Source organism: Felis catus, chromosome D2, assembly GCF_018350175.1.
Source record: "Felis catus isolate Fca126 chromosome D2, F.catus_Fca126_mat1.0, whole genome shotgun sequence".
Taxonomy (NCBI): domain Eukaryota; kingdom Metazoa; phylum Chordata; class Mammalia; order Carnivora; family Felidae; genus Felis; species Felis catus.
Window position 1 is genome coordinate 42,583,364 of NC_058378.1, and position 23,427 is coordinate 42,606,790.

Genomic DNA, 23,427 nt, shown 5'->3' on the forward strand with positions numbered 1-23,427 from the left:
AATTCCCTCTGGCTCAGAGAAAGTCTTTTGTTCTATTCAAGCCTTCAATTGATTGGATGAGACCCACCCACATGACACAGAGCATTTTGCTTTATTCAATCTAAATGTTCGTTTCATCCGAAACACTGATCAAAAGAAACACTCAGAATACTGTGTGACCACTTATCTGGGAATTATGGCCCAGCCAAGTTGACATATAAACCAAAATAGCATCCTATAAGATGAATCAATAGGATGTATCAGATCGTAACAAGAATCGACTGCTTTGTAAGTAAAATGTAGTGTCTGTTCTGTCATTAAGCATTTAATAGAAACCTGTAAGTGCTACACAGTGTGCTAAGCACTGCAGGGGACAAGTCCAAGTCATCCTCTTCAAGGAACTCATAACAACTTCATACACATCTATCATCCTGCATGTGTTATACCTGCTTCATGTCCACCTAATCAGGTATGGTCCCAAGCAATTGTACATCTCATCAGCCAGGCCGTTTCCCAATGAACTAAGCATATACATAGCAGTAAGGGGTTTGGCACCTATAGAGAATAACTGAGCAAATGTTAAGAGCCATACTTCACAAAAAGGTGAAAAGCAGCCTCTCTCAGGGTATGTGCCTAGTGACTCTCCATTCCCTAGAAATCGTCCCTGGCTACAAAGCTGGACCTCAGCAGCCATGTCTGGTACTGCTAGCACTGGGCCCCTGGCCCCCCGATTTCCTCCGGCCCCCCGATTTCAACTCTGGGGAAACCTACCTATTAGTTTGTAAGCTCCATGAGAACAGATTTGTCTGGATCATTCACCTAGCCTGACAAATTAGTTATAACTCTATTATTACAATTATTAATACAGAAAAGGGAAGTCCTTCCATGAGGCTGCCCTGAGTACTACCATCGTGTCTCTGACTCAGGTGGGAGTTCACTTTATGCACTTATCTCTTCATAGCAATGCAAAAAGGACTTTTTCACTTCCAAATTTATGATGAAGCCATAAGCTCGTGCCAAAGCTGACTAATTCCACGCTCAGTAGAGAGCACTACGAACATTTCACCATACACAGCTGACACCCTGTAGCACTTCAAAATTTCCATTGTTTACCTGCATGATGATTTGGAAAATCCGCATCTCCCTGACTAAACTACCACTCCACAGGAACTACGAGTAGTTTTATTCATAGCTGAATCCCATCAGATAACACACTGCCTTGCTGAATTAAGCAGAATAGACTAGATGACACCACGGAGCCAAATCTCCAAACTGCAAATGTCAGTGATATAACACAATAAATGCCCATTTTATTATTCGTGCTATATGCCCATCATGGATTGGTAGGGGCTCTGCTCCACACAATCACTCAGGAGCTCCACCATTCTATTGTAGCTACATGATCTGGAACGCGTAGCTTCCTCAATCACTGGGTCTGCTCGTGTGTAGAAGTGTTGTACCAACAATTCACTATTTTTGCCCCACAGGGACATGGCCACCTACAGACCCTTGGCCAACAGGAGCCTTCAGGCCCAACTAACTGAAAAGGGTCTGGGAAAAGTAGGAGACCAAAGAAGAAAAGATTCCAGGTCAATGTGGATTCTTCCTCTAAGCCCTAAGTCATTTGCTTAAGCTTCCATTCAGGGCTCATAACACCCTGTCACAGGTAATTAACTGACTCTACCAGAGTTTTTGGTATTTGGAAAGTTCTTCAATGGGCTGCACTGGTTTGTCCATAATTGCCAGTAAACTAAATCTTTAAACGAAGACAAAATCCTGCCTCCAGAATTTATGAATGATGTTCAGGCCACAGAAACGGCAAAACAGGTAAGAAAGCAGTTTTCTCTAAGAAAATCTTTAATGAAAAGTAATGGCAATTACATCTAAAGGTCTAAGAGACTGACAGAAACAGAAACCTCTATCAAGGTCGGCCCGCTCAATGCAGAGTCTAAAATCCCAAAAGAGCGCTAAGGCTTGAGACACAGGACAGACCCTTCTTATAACGGGTCCAAACACATGAGATTACCCTTCCCTGCTTTTTCTACTAATTCATCATTTCTGAGGAAATGGTTTTCATCACCTTGGAATCTTAATTTTAAAATTCTTCTCCTTTCGGGCACCTGGGTGGCTCAGTTATACATCAGACTTCGGCTCATAATCTCACATTTCATAGGTTCGAGCCCCACGTTCGGCTCGCTGTTATCAGTGCAAAGCCTGCTTTAAATCCTCTGTCCCCCTCGTGCTCTGCCTCCCCAACTCTCTCTCAAAAATAAAGTGTTTAAAGATACATACACTTAAAAAAATAAAATTCTTGTCCTTCAATAAGCCAATCAGTAACCTGTGCCCAACCGAAATTACAAAAACACACCAAAGGAAAAAACCCAAATCCCTATTCTAGACCTACTTGTCTGCTCGCCTCACCCACTGTGCTTCATGAAGAGGGCCCCTAGAGCAGGGAGTGAACCCCATCCACTAATGAAGAGGTCCATTAGTTTGCTGGCCCTCAACTAACAAGATGCCTATTAATTCTCAATTAAGTCCTGAGAATCTATAAGTGATAGATGGCATGTGCTTAGGATAAAATGGCATTCAGACTCAGGCCTAACTAAGCAGACTCAACAGAGTGGAGCATAAAGGTAACAGGACTCTGATCAAGAGAATGATGGCCCAGATCCAAAAAGGGGAGTAGACAGGAGGAGTACATGTGGCCCCAGAAAAGATGGGGGAAAAAAAGAATCTCAATATCTGACTTTCCAGACAGGCTGTTCTTCATAGCTTTGTAAAAACCCTATCTTCTTCTTGTAACCTAAGTTGAGTGATATCTGTCCATGTCAGCCAAAAGCGGCTTGATTCTACAAATATTACTGATAATTAGCATTTGTTAAGTGCTTATTTTGTATATCTGGCATGACATTGACATTTTTATACGATCATTTCATTATTCCTATGAGAGCAGTACTATTTTTATCCCAATTTTACCTTTGAGGAAATTAACGCTTTGAGAGGCTAATTTGATTAAACTCCCAGCTGAGGCAGGAATTAAACACAGGTGGATCTATGCTTATGCTCTTAACTACCATACCAGACTTCTCCTTAACCCTGGAGCTGGGCAATCTTATGAATCTGAGGACTATAGGAGACCAACTCACTCCTCAAAAAAAAAAAAAAAAAAAAAAAAAAAAAAAAGTCTGCCACCTGGCTCTCATTCACAGTGACCCTACAATGAAGTTGGAAGACATTCAGGGTAGGAGTTGTATTTAAATCCTGGCTTTATAGTTTACTTAACCTTTCCCCACCCTCACCTTCTTTTACCTATAACAATAAGGTCTAATGTTCAGAGTTGCAAATGGATTAAATGGCAAATGAAAGAGACAGTAGGTAGCACCCAGCAGAGCACCTAACATTTACTATCAGTTCCCTTCCCTATTTGTGTGGTTTAGAAGATTACAGAGCTGGGGCACCTGGGCTGCTCAGCTGGTTAAGCATCTGACTTCAGCTCAGGTCATGATTGCACAGTTCAGGAGTTATGAGCCCTGCTTTGGGTTCTGTGCTGACAGCTCAGAGCCTAGATTCTGCTTCAGATTCTGTGTCTCCCTCTCTCTCTGCTCCTCCCTGCTGGCTTGCTCTCCCACTCTCTTCCGTACACACATGCAAAATAATAAACATTAAAAAAACAGAAGATTACAGAGCTACATTTGCTAAGTACAGCACACAGTAGGTGATGCATGTACATTACATCCCTACCCTCCCTCCAGTCTACAATTTCTAAAATGTCTTGGCCATCAGCTGATGCCAGAATCACCTCAAGGCATCCACAGAGCCTCAGAGCTCAGGGATTTTTTTTTTTTTAATTTTTTTTTTCAACGTTTATTTATTTTTGGGACAGAGAGAGACAGAGCATGAACGGGGGAGGGGCAGAGAGAGAGGGAGACACAGAATCGGAAACAGGCTCCAGGCTCTGAGCCATCAGCCCAGAGCCCGACGCGGGGCTCGAACTCACGGACCGCGAGATCGTGACCTGGCTGAAGTCGGACGCTTAACCGACTGCGCCACCCAGGCGCCCCCAGAGCTCAGGGATTTTTACATGAGGGCCACTGATCTCAAAACAAGACTTTCTGTTCTTCTAAAATGTGAAACTCTCAGGGAGCTGAGAGAATAGTCTGAAAAAGCAAGAAATGCCAGCGTGCTTTTACTTAGAGTTGTCACCAGTGAAAAGTGTTACAGTAGGTTAATGAATTTTTCCAAAAGAATGAACTGTCACAAGGGGGAAAGGAGAACAGGAAGAGGGTGATTACCTGTGTGACTCTAGCACAGGCTTCATTAACACCGCTCGCTACAGACAACTCCAAGTGAGCTCAGTTGGACAGAGATTCACGTCCGCCCAGAGACGGATTCTATATATGAGAAGGGTGTCTCTGTTCAGCCACCAAATATCAGTAAACACCCAGCTGCTGGCCTTCTGTGGGTGCTCTCTGGATTTCCTCTTCAGACAAAACAAGAAGCTTTGAGTCCTCCTCAGCCACCTTCTTGCAGCACCACCGCCCATGCAGGGTAGATGACCACCAGCATAAGGAAGGCAAAGTGGGAAGCCCCCATTTCACACAGCCACTGGAAAAAACTTCACTTCGTTCAGGAAGAGGTTGAGCTTTGGACGTTGGCGTCCCCTACTCAAAGTGTAGTCCGTAGATGAGCAACGCCTGCATCACCTGAGCACTGTTAGAAACAATGCACACCCCAAGACCAGATAAATTGGAATCTACACAGTCGAAGTGTGTGAGATTGTAAATACAGATTCTGACTCCGGAGGTCTGGGGTGGAGCCTGAGATTCTTCACATCAAGCAAGCTCCTGAGCGAAGCCAGTGCTACTGGGGCTACAGAGGACTTTGAGCAGCAAGGCTCCACATAACTGATCAAGCCACTGCCCACTGTAACTGACCTGGCTACTATTAGCTTTGTCCTAAGGCATCTATGTCACCCCAGACTGTCACCTACCCAATACCACTGGAGCAGAGAAAGCTAACTGCTCACAAAAAAAAATGGGTGTACCTCCAACAGTGTGCAGTTGGAAGGGAGCTCCCATTTAATCACTGATGAAGTTCCTTCTTGGTCATCAGGGGAGACCATGTGACCAATTCTCATCAATGTGATGTGGGCAGGAATGCCATGGATTACATCCAAGCCAGGGCTCTCAGGAAGTAGGGACACTTTGTCCACCCTCTTCCCACTCTACTGGCTGTGGACTCTGAAGTCTTGGTAGATCCTAAATCAAGATGCAAACAGCCTGGGTCCCTGAGTCAACACAGAGAAGAAACCCACCCGCTCACCTTCAGCCCTAATTGGACGGTTACACATCCAAGAAAACAGATTTCTATGGTTTTATGCAACTAAAACCATGGGATTTCTTTTTTCCACTAGCTAGTGTTAACATTAATACCATCACGACCATTGTAGTCTCCCCAAAATTATAGTAGTTACATTTCACTTGGTCATGGCTATTCCCTGCCAGGCACTGTTCAGGATGTTTATATGCATGGTCTCTTAAACCCCACAGCTAAAATGATCCTCATTTTGCAGACACAGAAACGGTAGCTCCAAAGGTATTAAATATCTTGCTCAGGATCCTACCTCTGTCCAGCAAGTGCAGAGCTGCCGATGAAACCAGGTGTTTTACTACCAACAAGAGCAAAGCCGGGACTGTAAGGGGCTCAGTTCCATGGAGATTTGTCCACACAATGAAATGAGATTTCCTTCCCAGGCTACTTATTACCACATCACACCACTGCTTTTCTGCACCTTCTCAAAAGGCCTTCCCTGCTGCCTCTGTCTTTGGTACTCTCCCTCACAAGGTAATTACTAATAAAAATCCTGATGATATGCAAGAATCCTCCACCCCTCTAGCCTTAGACCTCTCCTGCAGCTGCCGTCTCTCCAGTGTCTCTCTGTATTTTGCAGCACAAAATGGTTGCTGTCAAGATGGTTTAATGTTTCTTGTAGGTCAAGGCTATTGGTTGTTGCAGCAATGCCTTTATTGCTGAGCTGGCCTCCTTCACCAGCTGTTTGTTTTTTGTGGGTTTTTTTTCCCCCTTCCTCGCCCAGATGTACACATAGCATTGTAAGAACAGTTGCACTAAAGCCTCCCCAACCAAGGGAAGGCACAAACATACTGGGAGTGAGGTGGTAAAGTCAGCCCTGGAAGCCACCGCACTCCCCACTCACCCTCACCAGTGCAGGGAGCCTAAGGTCAGAATCCTTGCCCTCGCCTTGCTGAGTCCCACCCAGCATGGCTCACGTGCCCACCTTCCTGGGCTTCACCTCAGTACCTCTGCTGCATCCACACAAGACTTTGGCCAATACACACATGGCTCCTTCAGCCATCCTCAGCCATGTGCAGGAGTTAACTCCAGAGTGAGAAGAGGGGTAAGTGGGGAGCCCAGGGAAGTCTTTGAATTGGGTGCAGAAACAGCATGAGGCATTCTGCTCAAGACAGCCAGGAACCAAAAAATGCCAAGGACAAAGAGAAACCAGCTTCCATGCCTGGTGCCAGAATCTTGTGCATAGTAGGTGCTCCCTTACTACCAACATAAACAATCGAGTAATTCGCAAGTAGGTGTTCCATGCATGTAAAGAATGTCCTAAAGTGGAACTAGGAGTTTAACATATCTACCATCAGGGAAAGTTTCACAGATGAGAGCTCTAAGCTGGGATGAGGAAGGATGAATAGGAGCTTCCTACGGGGACACAAGAACTCTCACTTCTGGGATACTTCCACCCAAGCTTTACAGCTATAGAGGTGAACAGAGACTTATGGTAATGCTACCTTGGGTGTGTGTGCGCCAATAATGAGTGTCTCCTTTTCCTGACTTGTTTATCCATCTCTAATTAGATCCTCATGGGCCTCTGATTACCATGCTAAAGCAGCTGATGAAAAGAGCCTGGGAGGCAGGCTCAGTGGCAAAACACTGGTGACTTATTTGAGAGGAGCCTTCAGGCAACTCTCCCAGTACCACCAGCAGACACTGAGACCCGGTGAGGCCTGCACTGTGCATGCACTGCTTATTTAATCCTTTCAATAACCCCTGGAGGAAAACTCCGGGAACACAGGGTAATGTGGCTTATTCCTGGTTATTAGAAAAAACAGAGGCAGAATTCAAACCCAGGCTGACACAGGGCACGTGCTTTTCACTATAGTACCAAGACACCTGTTCATGACAACAAGCAAGGCCCATCTCTGACTACCACAGGTTGAGGATCCAGAAGAAACATATGGAAACAAACTTCAGTGCACAAGTCCATCTGGACAGTGGGTCAGAATTGCAGCCCACACCTCAGGGTAGCACTGTACCCTGGGGATGGAGAGAAGGATGCCTTTGCTCTCCCACCAGGCTTGGCTCTGAGCCACGTCTTCATGCCCAGCAAAGAAACTTTTTCTTAATTTGCTCAAAGGTGCTGTATAGGGCAGCCATAATCTGCTTTCAGGCTCCCCCGTGGTGCACTAAAGTAGATAATTTGGAGGGCCTCCGGGTCAACCAGGCAGAGATTCAAATCCCGGTTATGCAACTTACAGACTGACCATGCCATGTGACCTGGAGCAAATAATTCAACTTCTCTGCATTTCCCAAGTCCTCATTCACAGGTTCAGGGTACTATTACAGGTCTCAGCAGGCAATTCTGAAACTTGAGTTAAAGATCAAGTTGCACGTGTAACACGGTTGGCTTGGATCCTTAACAAATTATTAACTCCCAAATAACAATCTGGGAATCGGAAGAAGTCTAGGCAAAAACTCCAGTGTTTCCCAGAACAGAAGGACTTGCTCAGTGGGGACATTTCACTACTCTATTTGTGAGTTCTACCCAAGGTTTTACATTTTCCACATTGCAAGAGTGGACGCTGAACCTTCCTGTCTCAGGCACCAAAACACACCTCCCCAGCCTGCTGATAATAGGCTGGGGACTGGGTAGGGGCCTTCCTCCTGAAATAACAGAAGACGGTGCTCGTGCTCTAAGACTAAGGAAGACAGCTTATTTCATTTATCTGAGAACTCAGTTGAGTCCTGGACAAATAGGGCATAATCCCACCTATCATAGGGTTATTGCCTAAGACAATATCTAATAATCACATGATAGCGATAGTGCCTAACACATACAAGCACAGAATAGTTGCTGATGTTTCACACTTCATCTTGCACTATTTTAAGAAACAAGTGCAAGCATTTACATGTAAGTGTTCTGCAACCTGGAGAGCACTTGCTAAATGATGACCTCATTAGTAACACTTGACACCTCTGGCTTCAGTTTCCCCATGTTTTAAAAGATGGATCATATAGCCAGTCTCCAGTGCCCCCATCCCACCATCTCACAGGTTGATAAGTAATCAGATTAAGAGAAGAATTGGAAGGTGTGGCTGGAATCCAATTCACTCTACAATAGGTGTCATCTGTGGTCCTGTTAACAGGATACAAGCCAGCAGGAAACTGCTTACAGGGAAAAAGAAACCACCCTTTTAAGAAAGAGTTCATTCCGATGACCCTCCCTACAAGGAGTCCTGGGGCCATTCTTACTAGATTCTGAAGACTGAACCCTCTGTCAGATTACTACACCAACATTTCTCAGGTCTCTGAAACTGAGAAAGCCCTCAACTCTTTCTCCGAGCCTCTGGAGCCCATGATAGAGTGGAAGTATTAAGAGCCCCCTGACCCTTCACACTGCTGTCACCAGCATCCTGAGCCACAAAGGGACAGTTGAGATGCCTGGAGGGGAGAAGCATCTGGACAAAGTAGCTCAGGAAACAAAGGTCCTGGCTTAATTAATGGCTTGTCTCTGTCCACACAGAGAGCCAGGGAAGGCAAATGCTAGCAAGCAAGCAGGGTGAGGCAAGGCAAAACAATCCTGGACCTAACTGATGTTTCCTGCTGTCCAAAGCCCCACCTCCCCACTCCCCACCCCCTGCTAGGAACCTGGATCAGCTCAGCTTTCCTCTGATAACCAAGACCCTGAATAGGTCAAACCCTCCTGGACATGTGTCTCCATGTGGCTCAGAAGTGGCATTTGAGGGGAAAAATGTCAGAGAGAAAGGTCTTGAAATAAAGATGCTGATTTCTGTAGATATTTAAGCCTCTAAGCCCTGCAGCTCCAAAGGCTACCCTAGGGGCCCTTCATGCAGATCTGCTGGTGTGAAAGCTCTGAACGTTGGCCTCCCAGCACTCCAGGACGACTCCACCCAGCTCCCGGACCCACCTCCACACTCACAGCTCCTTAGGGACCCAGACCATGGCTGGTTGCTCTCTACTTGAATGCAGAAATACAGACATGTCTAGAGCTTCCAATTCAGTGGAGGAACGGCTGCAGGTAAGTACGTTGTAGTACAAAAGGGATACTGAGCAAGGACTATGGGAGCTCAGAAGAACTTACCCCATCCTGTGGAGCAGCAAAGTGTGAGAAAGCAGGTTCCTGAGTGGGGTCAGAAAAGGGGAGAAAAAGAGCCAAGTGTAGGGATGGGTGGCGTTTTCCCAGCAGGGTACACGTCATGAGCAAATCCATGGAGGCACAAGCTGGGAGATTTCAAGGACAGGTTCTAAGGGACTGAGGTTGCTGGGGAATGAGGAAAGGATGATGCCAGAAAAGGTGGCAGGCTGGGTATCCTGGAGGCAAAGGGGGGCAAAGGTTACAGGAGAGCAGGGAGGAGATGCTACAGAACGCGGAGCAGGCAGCAATGGGCTCAGAGGTACATTAGAACACCCATTCTGGCAGCCACATAGAAACTACGGGAAGGGGCAAACTAGGCAGAAAAGGAGGCCCCACTTAGAACGCAGAGAGGGATCCAGGTGAGGAGTGAAAGATGGCCCAATTAGACAAGAGTCCTGAGGATTTAAGCAATTCTCCAGGTAGAACCCCCAGGATCTGCAGCCTGCTGAAATAAGGAGTTTGAGATCTGAAAAAGATGGATGGAGAGGGACAGGCAGGCCACTGGCTCAAAAAAACTTAATGACAGTAGATGGCACCATCAAGCAAACCAGAGCTGTCTTTGGGGAGAGCCATGGTTGGGGGGGGGAGGGGACATGGCAAATCTGAGGGTTCTCGGAGACTTGCAAGTGGAAATGAAGAGTGGAAAGCTAGATTATCAACCTGTAGCTCCTTCCTGCCATCACACTGCAGGTACTATACCTGCCTGATCGTTCACATTGTACAACAAATGCCAAGTGAATGGATGCTTTGAGGTACAGTGAAAATCACTGGGGAACTCATGGGACACAGGGAAGGGAGGGGGTAAGCATATGAACACTTACTGAGGCCATGACATATCAGAAGATCTACAGATCTCAGTTGGATTTGTACAACAGTCTGGGAAGTGGAATTATTTCCATTTTGCAGAAAATGCTGAAGACACAAAATAGGCTATGCTTGCCTATACCTCAGCGGTATCCCTCCACTTCAAACCCCACTCAGACTCATGGCACAGTGTTTCAGAGCTCCAGCTATAGAATTGAATGAGCCGGGCTGACACTTTGGCTCTCACCCACTAACTGTGTGGCTTTAGAGAAAGGTACTTAACTCTGAGGCAATCTCAACTCTAAAAAGCAAATACACAGAATACACATCCCCTGGAATGGTTTGAGAACTGAACGAGCTGTTACAGGTAAGCCTGGAACACAGCTCCCAGCACACCATGAGTGTTCAGCAGCCACCCGCTGACACTGCTCCAAAGCTCCTCTCCGGGTCTCAGCACAGCAGTCAGAGCCAGCAGAAGGGGGGCCTGTGCTTGTGATCCTGTTTTTCATCTAAGATAAACGTCATTTCATCCACTTGCAGGTAAGCAGCCCCAGAGTTAGAGGCCACCCAAAGGCACTTCATCTTTTTTCTTGAGAAGGGTATCTAACACACTGATAAGGAAAAAGCCAGAACCTTCTCCATGGTGTTGCTTATGCCTGAATCCATTCTTCTCTGCCTTTGGTAATATACTGGCTCTTGTATCATACATGCAGTCTAGCAAGGAAGTCAAGAGCCTGTTTTCAATAGATCATTTCTCCCTTTCCCCTCTGCATGCACGTGCACACGCATACACACACACACACACACACACACACACACACACACCCCTCTTTTGCCTTAAAAAAGAAAAAAACTCGCTTTGGCCTCGAAAACTTCCACTGGTGTTTGCTCAGTGTCATCCCAGTTCAGCCACCTCGGCATCATGAGAGCTTGTCAGGAATGCGAGTTCTCAAATCCTACACCCTAGAACTATTGAATCAGAAGTTCTGGGACGCCTCGGTGGCTCAGTTGGTTAAGCATCTGACTCCTGATCTCAGCTCAGGTCATGATCTCACGGAGTTCAAGCCTTCCCCCCCCAATCAGGCTCCATGCTGATGGTGCAGAGCCTGCTTGGGATTCCATCCCTCCTTCTCTCTGCCCCGCACCTGCTCGTGCATGTTCTCTGAAATAAACTTTAAAAAAAAAAAAAAAAAGCTCTGGGGGTTGGACCCCACACACACCACTTGTGACTAACATAAGTCCTCCAGGTGACTCTGATGCTCTCACTGCCTTAAAGGCAGAAGAGTCCCCAACTCCCCATTCACTGAGTACAGTTTAGAGGAAGCCATTGGGGTCAATCCTCAACCCCTCTAGCTTCAGCAAAGATCCTACTGTCCCCCTAACCCCTTTTTTTCATCTCCCACACCCTGGGCTACAGAAAAGAGCTCCTGACCACTGGGATATCTGGCATCTTGAAGAGGTAGGCCGAAGCAACAGGGCACCTGGTCTTACCTACCCTAAGCCAAGGAATCTCCAGCCCTAAACCCAAAGCCAGGAAAAGAGAAGATCTTCCAAAACAAACCACATACCACTTTTTCGCCCAAATCACCCCATCACTCAAGAAGACTGAAACAGCAGTTAATTGCGTATGTGCTTTCATTCCAAGAAACGCATATGGCAACCAGTGTGAACAAGGGAAGGGACCAGAGTTGGGGAGTGGTCAGGAATAGTGGAGCCTGGGGAAAGTGAAGAGGGCAGGACAATCTGAAAAAGCAACAGACAGTCATCTTTGCTGCAGATTCACAGAGTGTGAGTCTAATGTGGCCAGATCTTCCAGTATTTCAGCAGAAGCCAGAAATCCGAATGCTTGTGTGAAATCCCCTCCAATGTAAACGTTAGCACAATTGTTTTCCAAACACTGTCACACAGCTGTTGGTCAGACTTAACTATAGGCTGACTGTGACCTCTGCTCTATGGAAACACTTTTTTTAAAAAAAAGAAAAAGGGCCATCAGGGATTTTTTTTTTTTTTTTACTACAATTAACATGGTTGCTGATTGCCTTGTCATTTTGCATGACAACTTTTATTAAATGAGACTTTGAATCCCCAGGACCAAGGAACACCTCTAGACAACATTGGTGTGCCAGGTCTGACCACCTGCAGTTCCCTTCCTAAAAATCTGTCACTCCTCCAAATTAGAAGGGAAACACTAATACAGGGAACGAGGACACATTGATGCTGTGTGCATTTGTCCCTGAATTAAACAGTCTCCTCCAAGGACACTCCTTGAGTAAACAGTGACCTCCACTGGCTAAAAATTAGGTCCTGCGTCATATTCACCGAGGAAAAGAAACCTCCAAGATAGTATTGATCCAGGCTGGGGGTTTTCAGGTACCAACAATCAGCTAATAGGAATGAATCCAGAGCAAAGAGAAATATTTGGGGGACAAACACAGATTTTAATAAGAACAAGAAAGAAATGTGATGCCCAGTACATGGTGGCCTGCTTTGTATTTCAGAATTACAGAGATCTTGGTGTGCTCAGGATTAGCTGTCAGATGCTAGAACCAGAAAGGACCTGTGGTTCTGTACTGCCTAGTACAGGCTCCTCAACCCTATATGGCCACTGAGCCCTTAAAATGTGGCTAGTCCAAATTGCCAAGAGCTGTAGGGGTTAAGCTACACATTACTTTTAAAGACCTATTAAAGAAAAAACAAGGTATACAATATACACCCAGTTTTTATATAGAAAACATGTTGAAATAGTATTGTTAAATAAATTAAAATTTCACTGGTTTCTTTTTACTTTATTGTCACTATCAGAAAATTCAAGGTCACATATGTGACTGGCATTCTAGTTCAGTGGGCAGCACAGATCACTGAGCAAGCACAACCATCCTGGCACCCTGCTGAGTACCAGAAACTCCTGGGGAGCTTGCAAAACATACAGATATGGGGGCCAGATTAATTCAATTGAGAGGGGTGCAAGGGGCAGAAACACCATAGATGTACTCTCCTTCAGTTTCCTTTATCATTTCTACCTCTAAGCTGTCCTTTATCTCCCTGAATTTTATCGATCTGTAAGTCCTCCTTAAGCACCATCTTTATCCTGTACTTCCCTGCTTGCAAATCTATAATGCCTTTATTCATTTAAGAGACATTAGGCACCTACCTTGTGCTCCAGGCACTAGGAACACAGAATGAAGAAGACAAACCATTTTCTTCTCTCTTGGAGCTTATATTTGGGGTCAAGTGGGAGAGATCAATCAAACCAGTTAATCAAGAAAAATATCATGACATTGGTCTTAGCCATAATTTTCTGGACCAGTCTCCTCAGGCAAGGGCAACCAAAGCTAAAACAAACAAAATGGCATTACATCTAGCTAAAAAGCTTTTGCACAGTGAAAGAAACCAACAAAACGAAAAAGCATTCTACTGAATGGAAGATATTTGCAAATCATACATACTATAAGGGGTTAATATCTAAAACTAAAGAACTCACACAACTTAATATCAAAAACAACCCAATTTAAAAAAACGGGAAGAGAACCTGAATAAGCATTTTCCAAACATATGCAGATGGCCAACAGACACATGAAAAGATGCTTAACATCATTACTCATTAGGGAAATGCAAATCAAGACTGCAATGAGATCACCTCACACCTGTCAGATTAGCTATTATCAAAAAGAAAAAATAACAAGTGTTGGTGAGGGTGTGAAGACAAGGGAACCCTCTCACACTCTTGGTGGGAATGTAAATTGGTGCAGCCACTGTGGAAAACAGTATGGAGCTTCCTCAGAAAATTAAAAATAGAACTACCCTATGATCCAGCAATTCCACTTCTGGGGATTGATCCAAAACACCAAAGACACCAATTTGAAGAGAGATGGGCATCCCTAGATTCACTGCATTATTTACAAGAGCCAAGATGTGGAAGGAACGTAAGTGTCCAACAACAGATGAATAAAGCAGCCCCCCACCCCCCTCCCACACACACGCGCACACACACATACACGGGACTATTACTCAGCCATAAGGGAGAATAAAATGTTGCCATGTGCAACATGGATTGACCTAGATAGTATTATGCTAAGTGAAATTAGAGACAACTCCCACAGGATTTCACTTACATACAGAATATAAAAAAAAAAAATTTTGACCACCAAAAAAAAAAAAAAAAAAATCATTCATATAGGAAACAAACTATTGGTTACCAGAGTGAGAAGGGTTTGAGGAACAGGCAAGTAGGTGAAGGAACCTAAGAGATACAAACTTACAATTAAATATATGTCATAGAGATGTAATGTACAGCACATGAAATACAGTCAATATTATTGTAATAACTGATAACTAGACTTATTGTCAGGATCATTTCATTTTATACAGAAATACTATATATCACTAAGATATCCACTTAAAACTAATAGGGTACTGTTTGTCAATTATATTTTAATAAAATTTTAAGAAACACATCAGCAGAGAACTAAAATTGAGAGAAGATAAAGTGAGTGATCATTTTAGGTTAGATGGCCATTAAAGGCCTCTTTGAGACAGTTCAGCTGAGGTCTAAGTGATGCCAGCCATGAGGAGATCATAAGTAAGAGCATCTCAGGCAAAGAAAATAGTCAATACAAGGTTGTTGGTGCATATGAAGAATCTAAAAGCAGCCATGGTGACTGTAGCCAGGCAAATTTAACTAGGACTGGAGTGGATAAGAGAGGGGAAGAGAGGGGGAGTTGAGGCTGATAAGGAAGTAATTAAGGACAAATCAAGGACTCTACATCTAGACTAGGTTAAGACAAAGCAGGGGTGGGAGAAGGGGCATTCCAAACAGAAAGAATAACACGTATGAAGTTTCTGTGGCAGCAGGGAGAATGCCCAAGAACTGGAGGAAGACCCACGTGCCTAGGTCACAGTGAGCAAGGGGGTCTGTGGTAGGACCCAAAGATCAAAGGTGAAGCCAGAGGAAGAAAGGCCTCAAAATCCCTGTCAGGAATGCAGGCATTATCCCATAGGAAATGTTTTTAAAAGGGGGTGCACTCATACTTCAAAAAAAATAATCAAGTTATATATACATACATGTGCTTGATTATGCTGGGACATCTTTGGAATGATGTAAAATAAACTGGAAACAGGAAAATATACTTTTCATTGCATACCTTCTACATTTATTACTATGTTCAAAAGGTAAAAACCAAGTCGATAAAGAAAATTTATTATTCGTTGTATAGTTTACCCTGGTTGAAATGTTCTACCCCAGGACTTACATATGATTTATGCCTTTACAGCATTCAGGTTTTGCTCAAGGGTTAAGTTCATCAAAGACCCCTTTACTGACCACTCTAGGAGGGCACCCCTGTCACTATCTAGCTTCAGCTTTATTTTCTTCATATCACTTCAAATTATGTTGTCTCCACGAACACACACTAACAGGAAATTTATCTGTCCCACTCACCAATACTAGACATGTATCTTATAACACTTATGCCACTGTAAGTACTAGGTACATATTTGTTTCAGGAACAAAGAAAACATGATTTGGCTGTAACAAGAAAGAGGACCAGAGTAAGGGAAGAGCAAGCTATTCAGAAGACTATTGCCCTAGTCAAGATAAGAAACCGTGGCTTGGAGTGGGTTGTGACAGAGCAGGAGAATCCAAGTTATATGAGTTAAGGGAGCTCAGCGATATACAGAGAGAATGAAGAGAAGGCATTTATCAATAATAACCCTTAGGATGGGTGCTGGAGATAATCATTAAACTGGAGAATATTAGAAGACAGCCAATTCTAAGGTAGAAGATCTTAAAGCTTGACATACTTTTGAGAAAACTAAGTGGAAATAATTAGAAGGCTGTTGGATTCTGACATATTTACAGATGAGAGGGCATGACAGGTCTGATATTTGCTTTAAAGTGTACAGCCAAGAGGTGGAGAAGGAGGGAACAGGGATAGACCCACAGCATGGCAGAAACTGTTTTTGAAACTGGATTAAGTATTGGTGGTTCATCATTCTCATCTGGTAGGTATTTGAAATTTCCAAGAAAAGAATGCCTAAAGAAAACAGTTGGATGTACAAGTCTGGAGCTAAGAGTAAAAGTTCATACCAAGATAAAATTTAGAGGACACATATTTAGAGGTAGTCATTGAACACAGGCAAAACCTCCTAGGCAAAAAGGATAGAATGCTAAAGGATTCAAAGAGACAGCAGACCTCATCTTTGTAGACATCTACAAAGAGGTAGAGGCAGAGAAGCATGAAGAAGCTAGATGGAGAGGCCATAGGAGAGAAAGAAGCAGGCATGACTCCATAGATGTTCATTTCAAATCAATGCTGAGAAGGAAGCTCCAGCATCTTAGAGAAAATTCAGACCAATAGGATCAGTCTGAGTGGCTAATGGAGGGACAGGTGAAGGTGGCCTGATTCTTGCAGCCCTCACATAGGGCAACATGGGTCAAGAAAACAGTCTTAGATTTCAACATGAAAACAATTTCTCAGGAATGTGAGAGTCACTTGTTAACAAAGGTTCCTAGTGAGATACAGTGTCAGACACCAGAGAGACACAGAGGGAAAGGAAACCCCTGGGAAGTTAAAGGTATTTGCAAAAAGAGCAGGTGAATGAATTGGGAGAAATAAAAATGATGAAAGGGAATGGGGCACCCCTTCAACCTCCAAGCTGCTCATCAGATGCTTTCCTCACATTATCATTGTTCTTGGAAGACTTTTCTTCTCTACTGGATTTTAATTTATTTCCCTTTGCTTTTCCGTTTCACAGCCCCTGGCATAGGAGACTGGAAAATCCTGAGTGAAGATTGAGAATGAGGACAGGCGTGAAGCCCCAGTACCACACCCCTGCCAGCCTCCATTCCATTTATTCTGCCCCTCCACAAACTTAGAAGTCAGACCACTTGGGCGCCAATCAAGGCCCTCCCTCTTAGAAGCCGAGTGAGCTAATTCAACAGTCACTCATCTCTCCATGCTTCTAGATCCATGATCAGGAAGATGTCCCCATCCAATAGGTTCAGTTCAAGCATCTAAGCCATGCCATCACCATGGGAAAAACAGAGCAGCAGCTGGGAAATAAACACTGAGGAACTATTAATTCTTATTCTCCACTTTTCCTGAATGCCTCCCCCGCACCCCCAACTTCAGGTCTAGTCTCATGCCTTCTAGAACCCTGCTTTTAGATTTTGTCTAAAAGCTTAAAGGGCCCTTCAACAGCTGAGCTTGGCCACTTAGCAGACATCTGGGCATCTCTCAAGAGCCAGCTCCCTATGCCACGACCCTGCACACAGAGCTGGGCACATCTTCCTCACTGAGCTTTGTGTGCATACATCGATGTGTTCACCATCCTGTAGGATGGAACACTAACTTTATGGACTGTTCTTCACTAGACAGAAACCCCTGAAGGCCAGAGATGGGGGTCTTACCCTCTCCACACAACCTGTACCTAAGTCACAACCTGGCACATGGAGGATACTTGATGAAGGCTTCATGAGGGTGTGAACACTGAACCTGGGAATCACAGAGACTGGAATTTATGTCCAGGCTCTGCTGTATAGTTTCCAAAGGCAAGTTATTCTAGGTTTTGTGCTTCAGTTAGTGATCTGGAAAATGGTGCTTGCAACGCCTGCCTTATAATAAAGCTGTGATGATTAAAATAGCCAAAAGGAATGAATTACTACTAAGAATGAATTACTATGGCTTCTGCATATCATTGAGGATTCAGGTGCTCAGTAAAACATTCCAACATGCACTTAGCCCTCCACTAACTAACCACTGAGCCTGCTGCTTCTTGTTAGACTCTTTTCAGTTTCTTCAACTAAGAGCTAGCTCCTCCACCTGGATGTTAAGGCACAGAGACCTGGAATTTTCCTTCTATCTCTTTTAATAAATGCAGGCACAGCTTTCTTTAATGGGCTGTCAGTGGGCAGTAAGAATCTGGACGGCACCCGTATATGAAACAAATGCTTGATCTCTCTGCTAACTGCTGTGGAGTTCAGGAAACCCTCAGGTCCTGAGAAACCAGGATTCCAGAGTCTGTATGTTAACAGCACAGCCCAATGCTGTTAAGATAGAGCCTTGTTCCTGTGCTAAGCCTTTTTTTCCTCTTAAACTTGCGAGTTCACACAGCAGGATAGTATGGTAGAGGGTGAAACAGGATGAGGGCTGCTCTTTCAAGAAATAACCTGCAGATTATTGCTACTGTAGACAGACAACTTTGCCTGGTAGACAACAGCAACCAGACCCCCGCAACACCTGGGCCCCTTTCTGCACTGCTTTCAATGGCCATAGCTCAACCCCCACAGCCCATGGTTGAAGCCCTATGGAAGTGAGGTCCTATGGAACTCAGGCTTGATGTGATTCCAGTCCTAGGTGCTGCCCGCCCTAGCCATCCAACTGCCCACAGGGCCAGTGTGAGGTTGGGGGAAACGCAAAAAAAAAAAAAAAAAAAAAAAAAAAAAAAAAAAAAATCTCTGCCAGGTTCCTGGAAGGTCACCTGGGCCCACTTTGCTGCATATCAATGCAAATCTACCTGATATGTGTCTTAATCCAAACCAGAACCCACTATTGGTGGCCCCACTTATCCCAGAAACAAAGCCTTGCATGAATACAAGTTCTGGACTCACATGACTAGGGCATCTTTCAAACACCCTGTAAGAAGGGTTTTTTTGGTCATGCCAGCTCAGGAGTAATTAGCATTAACTGTAGTTTATGCTTTCACATTCCAGGATAAAATATAGAACATTTAAAACAGGGGGGTAAGACCTGCTCTTGTGAGGACAATCATTAGTATTTATTTAACCAGTATTTACTGGGCACCTACTTTGTGCTGGTTGGGAAGAGAGGCAGTCAGCCAAATCAGAATATATCAGGTTTCTGGGGTGGATGGCTGAGACCAAGGAAGACGGTAGAAGCAGGCAGCTTGGAGTATGATGTATGGTGAACTCTTTCACAGATCCGGGGAACAAAGGGAGCAGAGGCCCAGCGGCGAGTTCTGGAAATAGAGCAGGCCCAAGTGCCCTCTCAACCTGCCTCCATTATCTGGGAGGCTGAGCAAACCCCTGAGAATTTCTCAATCTGAGGTCCCACATTCACACAATGGAGGGCACGATCCCTCTTTCAGGGGTGTTGACTGTGACTTAAGAGGCATTCAGTAAATATTAGTTCCCTTCCCCTTAAGCTAGCAGAGGAGAGGCTGGAGAACCAGTGGGCTTTGGAACCAAATCTCAGTTCCAGTTCTGGAGCTTATTTGCTGTGGGAGGCTGGGAAAGTAACCTACCACCTCGGCACCTGACCCTCTCTGCTCTTAAAAGGAGATTATAATGCACGCGTTGCAGGGTGGAAAGGAGTTAATGCACCTCGAGGCCTGGCAAGCACTGGGGACTGCCTAGTCCAAACCCTTTGGTCTAGGAGATTCCCACCCTGAGAAGGCAGGGGCTGCATGTGAACTTGCTCACCAGCGTTATCTCTGGTGTTTGGCCCCAAATCACCCAATGCACAGAAAGTGAAGAACCATCTCTGTCGAAGGAATGAATTGCCTGATCTTCCTATGGCAAAACACATACCCAAGAATGTTAACTTAACCTTTCAACGGTAATTTTGCACAAGATCAAAAAATAAGTTGGTGACCAAACCTGGGGAATATACCAAGGTTACAGGAGATGGTAAGCAGCAGAGTGCACCCCAGGGACTCCAGAATAGGGGGGATTTGACAGGCAAACCTGAATTCTCCTTCTACCTCAAGCATAAGCCCCAAGAATTGCACAAGTGCATCAGGGCCGAGAGAAAAAAAATAAAAAAAAAGACTTTTTACAATTTGATTAGAAAAAAGTAGCTCAGGGTTTATGGCTAAATGGGGAGAGGACCCAGCATGCTATGATTCTTGGGGTCCTTTAAGCTTTATTGGCAAGATTCAGGGCAACGTGCTAAACTACAAGAACTGAATTTTCACCTCCCCGTTATGTTCTGATAAATGCAAAATGGGAGCAGGTCTGAACTTGCTTAGATGAACTGAAAGAATGATGAGGCAGAAGCTTAGGATATTATGGCCTTTCTGAGCTTCATTACATGTGACACTATCTCATTCTCTACATGCCAGAAAAACTATGGAAATCACCCTTTTTATCACTGAGCCAGTGACAGGAACACTTAGGGGAAACTGTCACACTTTGGGATAGAAAATCTATCTCAGACAGCAAGGGTATGTGCCAAGATGCATGGAGATCCACTCAAACACTTTGTAAAGCAGTTGCCAGGGCCTTGGCCACACCAGGCACTTATGTTCCCAGGGGAGCCAGCCTTCTCCTCTCCAGGATCCCAATAGCCAGTCCGTGGATCATTCAAGGCAGCCCTCAGTCAGCCAGTTCTTTCTGAAACACCCCTTTATGGATGTGATGCCTTTTAAATTCTAATTCCTTTTAGGACCCTTGGGTAAATTAGATCATCCCTCTGAGTCCATGTCCTCATCTATAAAAGAGGACAAGGACCTCAATTAGGTTGTCGTGAGCACTGAATTAAGTAAGGCATGTAAAACATTCACTCAAGAGCTTGGGACGTGCCAGGAGCTTGTTGGTGCTGCTGTGGCTGCCATTTTAATGTGCATTATCTCATCTGCCAGCAAATCAGCCAGAGCAAGGAAACTTCAAAATCCACGTCAGATGATATCTTTGAGTTTATTACTTTGGATTTTCAAAAACAAAAACTGTTGGTGAATGTACAAGCATTTGAGAAACTGGATAGTGAACTGCCTGTCAACTGGATGGGGCTCTCACAGCCTTGTAGAGCTGAGGACAATAGACCGTCAACTCATGACTTGCAGGGTCCCTCTGTAACCCAGTTACCATAACCTAGGTATACAGCTAATTCACATTTATCAATGTGAATTATACATATATGTGAATTTTATACATATATACACACACATGAGTTTATATATATGTAGGTATCTATGTAAGTATTAGTTCCTTCCTGCCTCTCTCTAGTGGTTTTTAGTATCTAAGAGTAGGACATAATATCCCTAGCTTATCCAATTAGGTGCTGCCCCTCACTTCAGCCTGTCCTAATTTGACTAATATCCAAAAGATACACAAATTCTCCTATGAAACCTGCCTCTTCTATCTTTATCCAACCCACTAATAAAGTTGGTATTCAGAAAAACATGTTGCAAACAGGAGAAGGGAACAGTAACATTTGTGGAACACTAACAATGCCCAGAAGTTTGGTAACAAGCAGTGGAGTGTGAAATCATGTGCCCTAGGGTCAGACTGCCTGCCATGATACTCCCTGTGTGAGCTCAGATGAATTACTCAACATCTCTGAGCCCCCAACTGGAAAAAGAGGGAGAAGATCAACCTTGGAGGATATGTTGGGGCAATCAATCGAGCTAATACAGGTTTCTGAAATGTAGCAGGGCTCAGTAAACATGAGATTTCATGTAATCTTCACAACAAGCCTGTAGGTGTTACTAATCTTCACATTTACAAATAAGGAAACTGAGGCTGAGAACGTTTAAGGTAACTTGTTAGTAACCTTGACAGCAAAATACACCTGGGAAAGCCAGCCCAGGCTGCCTATCCTAGAAGTCCCAGCAGCACAGGACTGCCACCCGAGAGTGTTCCATGCACATTTACTGATGAGCGTGCTTCTCTCATCCATGGTTCCAGCCATTGCAATTCAGTCTTCTCTCCTGGACTACCAAGAGAAAAAAAAGCTCAAGTAGGTGTCAGGAAGTAAGTAGTAAGAATAACAGCCCTGAATGTATCCTTCCTCTGTTACTTTCCACAGAAGCAGCAACTTATCTGACAACAGTGAGTCCTTAATGAGCAATTCCTATCCAAGGCCCCAAGTGTGAACTTCTGCCCATACTCAAAGCATGTCACATCAGACAGCAAAATATCCCCGGCTTTAGACAGGAGTAACCTTAGAATGAGGAGGTCCACAACACACATACACAATCAGCTGAGATGCAAACAATAGGTATCCCTTCCATGGCCCACTGGGTGAGATCTTAGCTAGCAAAGATTCTCTACCTCTGAGGACCTCCTCAGTCCAAACTTCAGATAAATATTAGACTATCATCCTAGCCTCTGGGTTCAAGGGTAATAGAGGAGGACTCCATCAAAGGTTTGGGGTGGTAAAGGAGCCAAGCCATGGCAGAGGCCTTTACAGCACCTAGGGGAGATCACCAGCTCAAAATAGAATTCTTGGAGATAAAAATAGATACAGGCACAACACCCAGTTCACTGTATTGCACTTTGCAAATATTGTGTTAACAGATTGAAGGTTTGTGACTACCCTGTCAGGCCAGCACTATTTCTCCTATAACATTTGCCCATTTCATGTCTCAGTGTTATATTTTGAGAATTCCACAATATTCCAAACTTTTCCATTATATTTGTTGTGGTGATCTATGACCAGCAAGGTTACTATTGTTAATTGTTTGGGGGCACCATGAACCATGCCCACGTTAGACCATGAACTTAAGTGATAAACCTTATGTTCTGACTGCTCTACCAACCAGCTCTTCCCCCATCTCTCTCCCTCTCCTCGAGTCTTATTCCCTGAGACACAATATTGAAATTAGGCCAATTAACAGCCCCACAATGGCCTCTAAGTGTCCAAATGAAAGAGTCACACATCTCTCACTCTAAAGGGGAAAAACAAGACCTAATTAAGCTTGGTGAGGAAAGCGTATCAAAAGGCAAGATTTGCTGAAAGCAGAGATAGACTGAAAGAAATTAGAAGTGCTACCCCAGTGAACATGGAAATGATGAGAAACCTCAACAGCCTTATTGCTGATATGGAGGAAGTTTTACTGGTCTGGACTGAAGATCAAACAAGCCACATTCCGTTAATCCAAAGCCTAATCCAGAAGATGCCGCCAACTCTCCTCAATTCTAGGAGGGCTGAGGGAGGTGCAGAAGCTGCAGAAGGGAAATTGGAGGCTAGCAGAGGTTGGTTTGTGAGGTTTAAGGAAAGAGGCCATCTCCAGAACATAAAAGCACATGGTGAAGGATCAAGAGCCGATGTGGGAGCTGCAGCAAGTTCTCCAGAGGATCTAGCACAGATCATTAATAAAGATGGCCACACTCAACAGATTTTCAATACAGAGTAAATAGCCTTCTATTGGAAGATGCCATCTAGGACCTTCAGAGCTAATGAGAAGTCCATGCCTGGCTTCAAAGGACAGGCTGATGCTTT

The 23,427-nt window shown here is 44.5% G+C and overlaps 1 protein-coding gene across 10 annotated transcripts in view; it reads right to left on the reverse strand.

The window, feature by feature from the left end:
- Positions 1 to 23,427, reverse strand: part of LOC123381008 — a 789,636-nt gene that overhangs the window by 684,218 nt on the left and 81,991 nt on the right. For 2 of the 10 annotated variants that reach the window (XR_006587504.1, XR_006587493.1), the window contains exon 4: positions 19,052 to 21,918. The exons of the other annotated variants lie outside the window; for them this stretch is intronic. The gene's annotated coding sequence lies outside the window, so the exon portion shown is untranslated. The remainder of the gene's footprint in view (positions 1 to 19,051; positions 21,919 to 23,427) is intronic. 10 annotated transcript variants of the gene reach the window in all.